Source organism: Hippichthys cyanospilos, chromosome 17, assembly GCF_059441005.1.
Source record: "Hippichthys cyanospilos isolate Australia breed blue-spotted pipefish chromosome 17, RoL_Hcya_1.0, whole genome shotgun sequence".
NCBI classification, from domain to species: Eukaryota; Metazoa; Chordata; class Actinopteri; order Syngnathiformes; family Syngnathidae; genus Hippichthys; species Hippichthys cyanospilos.
In genome coordinates, this window is record NC_142385.1 from 1,826,110 (window position 1) to 1,832,582 (window position 6,473).

Sequence of the window (6,473 nt, forward strand, 5' to 3'; positions counted from 1 at the left end):
CTTTTGGTTCCATTCACTTTGGTTCCATTCAGCTCCTTTTTCGGCTGAGGACTCTAAGGTCGACGGGAGGTCAGTGTGGATCGTACTTTGCAACTGTTGGAAAACACCACCTTTAGAGACAAACTGCTCTCCCAAGGATGCAAACTGGTCCCAGTATGGTTTGTAGCCCTACAGCCAGTCCACTGGGGTCTGAACTTGTGGTGACACCTGATCAATGTTCTGTCTTATGTGCAGCGATGCAATTTGAAGGGTCTACAGCCAATCGAGCCCCATTGTAGTCACAAATTTTGCGATCTTGTCTTTGTTTGGTTCATTCTTTGCACCTTTACATGGGACTGAAAGTGATAAACTGTGCCAATTTTATGTTTTAGAACCAACATTCGCTCCACCTCTTGTCGGTTTTTCGTTGAAAAATGTGTTCAGTTATCTGATCTAATCAATTGTGGGAAGTCACGTGTTGGGATGTAATGATTTATGTTTTAATGACAGTGGTGAAGTCCTCGCTTCCAGTATGCCTATGGCCACTTTGAGGAGTCCACCATATCTACAAGAACCTCTTACCTTGTATTCATTCACTCATGTCGGTGTAGTCAATGGTGCTTTCTCCCCCAGAAAAGATGAAAGCTTGAATGAGCCATTTTCTTCCGCTGGGGCTGCCACCAGTCCCTGAGGCGTCACAACATTAGTCCACTAGCCAAATGTATGGGCCCATGTGCTTCCAGTAGCGCCTTGCTGAGAGGGCCCAACAGAAGTGCCACCCTCTCACTGGGTCTTCTCCACATGTCCTCACTCCCTCTTTTGGTGTGAAACGCCAACCAAAAGGACAGCTCCTTCGTTGAAACTGACACCCGCGCCTTGATGTCCCCTAGAATTCGGGCCGACAGCAAATCCAACGCCGACCGTTCTGGTCGCTTCGCGTGGGAGTCCACCCATTTGCCACATGCCAAATTAAAATCATTGGTAATAACCTGTTCCCTAGCGTGGTGCATGCATCGTAATTTCCATTTTGGCAGTCTGTGCAGAAGTGCTCTAAACCAATAATTTGAGTACCCCGGTTTTCCAAATAATTCCCACTTGCTCGACTACCTCAAAACCCTTACAAAGGGACCCATCGGAGACCCGCAAAACGCATCCGTAAGTGAAATGGATCAAGCGTTACTGTAGAAGAATGTGCTAGTCTGGTTTGGCCCACAGCCCAGGAGAAACATGCATTTCACAGCAATGAGGTTCACCTTTGATACCAATTCAGCCATGCTTGCGTTATGTGTGGTGTTGTCAGCAAGTTGAACAATTAAATTTAACAGTGGGAACATTGTGAATGATGATGACGTATTGAACTAAGCTACCGACTGTGTTGTTAAAACATAAATTTTCCATAAGATAGCCACCACTGTGGTAGGACAAGCAGTTCATGATGATTGTGTAGTTTCAATTGCATCTAATGGCATGGTAGCATATGTTAGCAATTGTCTTTATCCATTTTGCTATTAAAATGAAATGCCATCAGAGACCGTTTCGACAACTCGTACATTAAGATAATGGTTAGTCATAACCAAGTGAACAGGTGTGCGGTGGTTGCTTAGGAGGGCCACAATCAAGTGAACCACTCCTTTCTTCGCTACCGGGGTCCACTCCAAAACTACACGGGAATCCTGCCGTAGCCACACAAATCAAAAGGAGAGCATGTGTTAGAAATATGTAATTCAAGACAGACTTTCTGTGTTCAGCAGACTTAATGGTGCCAACCACGGCGGTGACATGCCTCAGCAAAACTACTTCTGCGCAACACATGCCTTTTTTTTCAAGGTCTCGAAGCCTCCCCTGAGCAGTAGGAGGACCAAACGTGTCATGATGTGACACTAGACAGGGGTTTTCCCCCCCGCACACAGAATGTCCTCCATGCACTGCACCAGGAGGGCACCAATCAGTATGTCCATTCTAGCTAAATGTGGTATCAGGGACTTGAGTGGACAGCCCCGAGTTGAATGAATTTGAACCCTTGTTGTTAATGGTGTCAATTTCAATTCAAATTCTTTGTGTGTGAATGTGTAATATTATGAACACTTCTCGGTTGGTGGCAGACAGACAAAAACGTTTGCCAAATCTATCATTGTGAACCTCTTAAACCATGGGTGTCCAAAGTCGGTCCTCGAGGGCCGCTGTCCTACATGTTGTCCAGGTTTCTTTTCCTGACACACCTGATTCAAATGATCAGCAAGCTCAGCAGAAACCGGTTAACGATCCTGATCATTTGAATTAGGTGTGTCAGGAAAAGAAACCTGGAAAACATGCAGGACAGCGGCCCTCGAGGACCGACTTTGGACACCCCTGTTTTAAACCTTGGATGCAAGGCTGACAACAGTCTGTTCGAGTCCAGCACTAGCGAGCAAGGTATGGTGTATACATTTACTTTGTGTTCAGATTGATTTTGCATATACTATCTGTCAGGGTTTTTAATTGACAACACAAGCAAGACATGCGATTTAGCTCTAAGCTCATTTGGTATCACTGAAACGGTTTGTGAAGAAAGGTCACATTTGGCTAGAATGCCTTGTTTTTTAGTGAAAATCGATGGCAGAACACTGAAGAGTCCACAAATCGCCTTCAATGTCATCAACAGCTTTTGCATCCATGGCTTCATGGTTTCTATCATAAAGGAGGGTGCAGTGGAAAGGGTCAAGAGGCCGAGCGAAAGATCGAAGTGTCAGGACCAGGCCAGGGCTTTCAGATCAGGAAGAAGGAGTGAATTCAGGTATGTTCGGACGTTTCTGGTTTCAGGTTTGCAAAGTGGATGCCAAAACATGGGTCGAGTCTCAGCAAGAGTGTATCTCCCCCTTGGTTTGTGCAGAAGTGGGAGGCACTGGTTTTGTGAGCAAGGTCTCTTGTTATTAAGTTTATTGGGTTTGCGGAGAGTGGGCAAACTGATGTTGCACTGACTGTCCCAGCACCTGTAATTGAAGTTGTTATGTCCCTGGCAGTCTTGTGGGTGACTCAGCGAAGCCCATGAAAGTCATCGTCTTTGCAATTAGTCCATACCCCCAGGGGGTATCTGCCTGGTTGTGCAGGTATTGTTGTCTGCTGTTCATCCAGCTCTTGTACTGCCATGGCGGTTCTGCCTGGAACCCTGGCATCCTCTGGCCGCCCAAAACTTGCCCAGGATGCTGTGTGTCCAGGGGTGGCTGCAGACATGTCTTCCACCCATGATCAGTGGCAACACTCCAACGGCATCCACTCCTTCCCCTTCTCATTCCACCCCTGGTCCATCCTTTCCAGCCACACCCATGGCCCAGACCATGGCCACCCCCATTGGGCTGTTCTGCCACCGCATCATATTATCTTCAGGTTTTCCTCTTTCTTGGCCCTTGTAACTTCTTCAAGTGTTCTATTTTGTTTGATCTTCAGCAGCTCCTTTTTCCCATTTGAAATGGACAAGCTTTATTTTTGCGCTCGGAAGACAGTGTGCTAATTCCAGTGTGTGGTCCCGACTGAGAATGAGGTCTCACTCTGCTGCTTATCCAGCGCTCTCAGAGCGGACTGGTAGGGAGGTCTCACTCTGCTGCATAAACCAGCGACCTCAAAGCAGACCGGTAGTAAATCTCAGAGCAGGACGCTTTCAACGACTGTGCCCACTAACTACAGACTAGACTGAGGGGTGGACCTCTGTGGCGGAGGCTTCACCGAACCCCTGAGACCGACTCACTGAACCCCTAGGGTTCGATCGAACCCAGGTTAAGAACCACTGGTCTAGGTGTTGCTGTTGACGGTTGTCTCCAGCTGATCGTTGACCTTCTGGTGGATGGAGCCATCGAACTCTGTGCCATCATTTACGTTGGTATGGATCTGGAACTCCTCCGTCTTGTAGCCAACGGCAAAGTTGCTCTGGGTGATGCGATTGCAGCCGGCCTCGAAGGTCATCTGGTAGCCGGCCAGCCGGCCCTTGAAGCCCACCACGCAGGCACCATGCACGGCTGTGCCATTGATGTCGTAGTTGATGTACCCTGTCTTCAGCTTCCCAAGCTTTTTGCTTATGTCGTCAGCTTCCCAAACTTTTTGCTGGTGTTTGGTGAGAAGGAGGTCAGCTTCAGACCCATGGCCAACTGATCCTCTGTGGTAATTTTGAGACAACGTATTGTTGGTGTTCCACTTGTCTGTGAAGATCAGGCCATGCTCGGCCCACTTGTACTTGGTCTCCAGGAAGTCGGCCACTTTGCTGGTTTCTGTGTTGGCCGAACCCATGCTAGTGAACTCCGGTCCATTCTGATGAAAACATCCCAGGTGGACTTTCCCATGTAAGCGTAGGTTGGAGGTACGGCCATAATCTCAGTGTGCAATTTCCTGTTCAGATCCTGTGGACTGTCGGGAGAGAAAATCGGTCAAGACTGAGTTGACAATGCAAGGGTTACGTCATAGTCACGTGCCGACGTGCTGACATCTTATTTAAAAGTTTTCTATATAAACAATACACTTACACTTACTCTATGAAAAACATTTAATATGAACGCCGCATAATAAGGGCGCCGATCCGTGTGGACATCCGTTGATTCAAAGCACTTTCTTCTCACTAAACGTCAAATGTCACATGACCAAACCACGCCTTGGTGCAATGATTAGACACAACTGCTTTCTGACGTACGGCGCATGCGTCACCGCCATGTGTTAGTCATTGGCCTGCGCTTAAATTTACATTTTTCTCTGATGCCAGAATTGAAGGTTTTTTTTTTAGTTAGTAAATTCATTGTCTGCAATACTTTTTTTTAAATTGTAGTGTATGTTACAGATGAAATAAAGACAAAGACGCAGTCTTCAAAATTTGCACAGCAGAATGTTATAAAAAAAACTTAAACTGACACACATCGTTGTAGGAAATAAGTAGTCGAACAACACATAGTGATTAGTGTAAGGAATTCAGCTTGTTGTCTAAAGCAGTAGTCCCCAACCTTTTGATCACCAAGGACCAGTCAATGCCTTACATTTATATTGTGGACCGGGAGACCGGTCAACGCCTTACATTTATATTGTGAAAGGGGGGGGGGGGGCTGTTCCTGAAGTTTGATTGGCTGTCGCGACGCGAAACGCGGAAATAGTAAAAATAAATAAATAAATAAATAACTTCACGCAAAAGGCGAAATTTTGCTTCTCGTGACGCGCGCTGCCATTTGCGTCGCTCCATTCGCGTCCATCGCGTCGTCCGACGTGCATTCGCGCCCAGTCACGCGAACTCCATTGACTACAATACAAAACTCTCCGCTTTTTCGCTTCGTTCGTGTTCGGAGTGCACGTACCATTAAACTAAATCATCTCCAAAACATTATTTCGGGTGCAGCCCACGCGGCCCGGTACCAGTTGATCCCCGGGGTTGGGGACCACTGGTCTAAAGTATCCCTCACCTGTTAAATTTGAAATATTGATCACATTGTGTATGCCTATTACGTCAATCACATTCAAAAATATGAGCACAAACTCTACTTATAAAATACAAGTGGTAAGAATACATACCTATCAAAGAACACCAATTCGGGATTCACTATCCAGCAATGGTGATGGGCATATATCGCCTTTAGAGGTGGCAGTTGAATGGGCAATATCCACTGACAGGCCGATAATTCCAATGACGGACCAGAAGAAGAGGTAAAACTTAACTTTTGGTTATGGTGGAACTGACGAACCAACGATGCAATTTATTTCTGACTTTAACAAATGATGTCCCACGATGACTGAAATGGGACGGAGCTGTGACAAGATTCAAAGAGATTTATTGTCACATGTATAGCACAAAACCGCACAGTGAAATCCTTACTCTGTCACCCTCTCGAGCAAATCACATTCCAAATCGAACAAATAATAATAAAATATTAGGGGAAAAAAGACAGTCCAGAAGTCACAATCATCGAAGTCCCTCGCTGTGATGAACACAGCGTCCGGTTGCTTGATCTCATGTTTGCCTTTAGAGTCCAGTCCCCCTCCGGAAGACAACGCGGCCCTCCAGCTCGTCTGCCGAATCCGGTGCATTCTTCATCAGCCAGGCCTCTGTGAAATGCTAGTCCGGGTTCTTAGTTCATCACCCGAGGCATGACGCCAGCCAGCAGCAGGCCAGGCACCGGTGGCAGCAGCCCAGTCACTTCACCATAGCGTGCCTCATGGCTTCATTCCTTAATGGTTTGCCTCCACCCCAGTTGCAACGGCTGCCGGCCACCGCTACTGGTTCCAGTAGCAACAGGTCCACGGCAAGGTCCGCAAAGCCAAATGAAAGTTCACCGACGGGTGTCAAAAAATAAAATAAAATTAAAAATGGCATCCACGCTGGGAGAGCGAACAGAAGACAGCAGCCATCTTAAAAATAAAAAATAAAATGCCAGACCAGCAAAAATCTATAAATTGCCTATCTGTTTGTTTTTCACTGTACTCATTTATACCAGCCGGCAGCATCGTGGAAGAGTGGTAGGCACTCACATTCAGCTCCCATCTTTCAGAAG

The 6,473-nt window shown here is 46.7% G+C and overlaps 1 pseudogene; it reads right to left on the reverse strand.

The window, feature by feature from the left end:
- Nucleotides 1-3,744: 3,744 nt before the first annotated feature.
- LOC148409205 (non-selective voltage-gated ion channel VDAC1 pseudogene) lies at nucleotides 3,745-4,316 on the reverse strand (annotated as a pseudogene).
- Nucleotides 4,317-6,473: the final 2,157 nt, after the last annotated feature.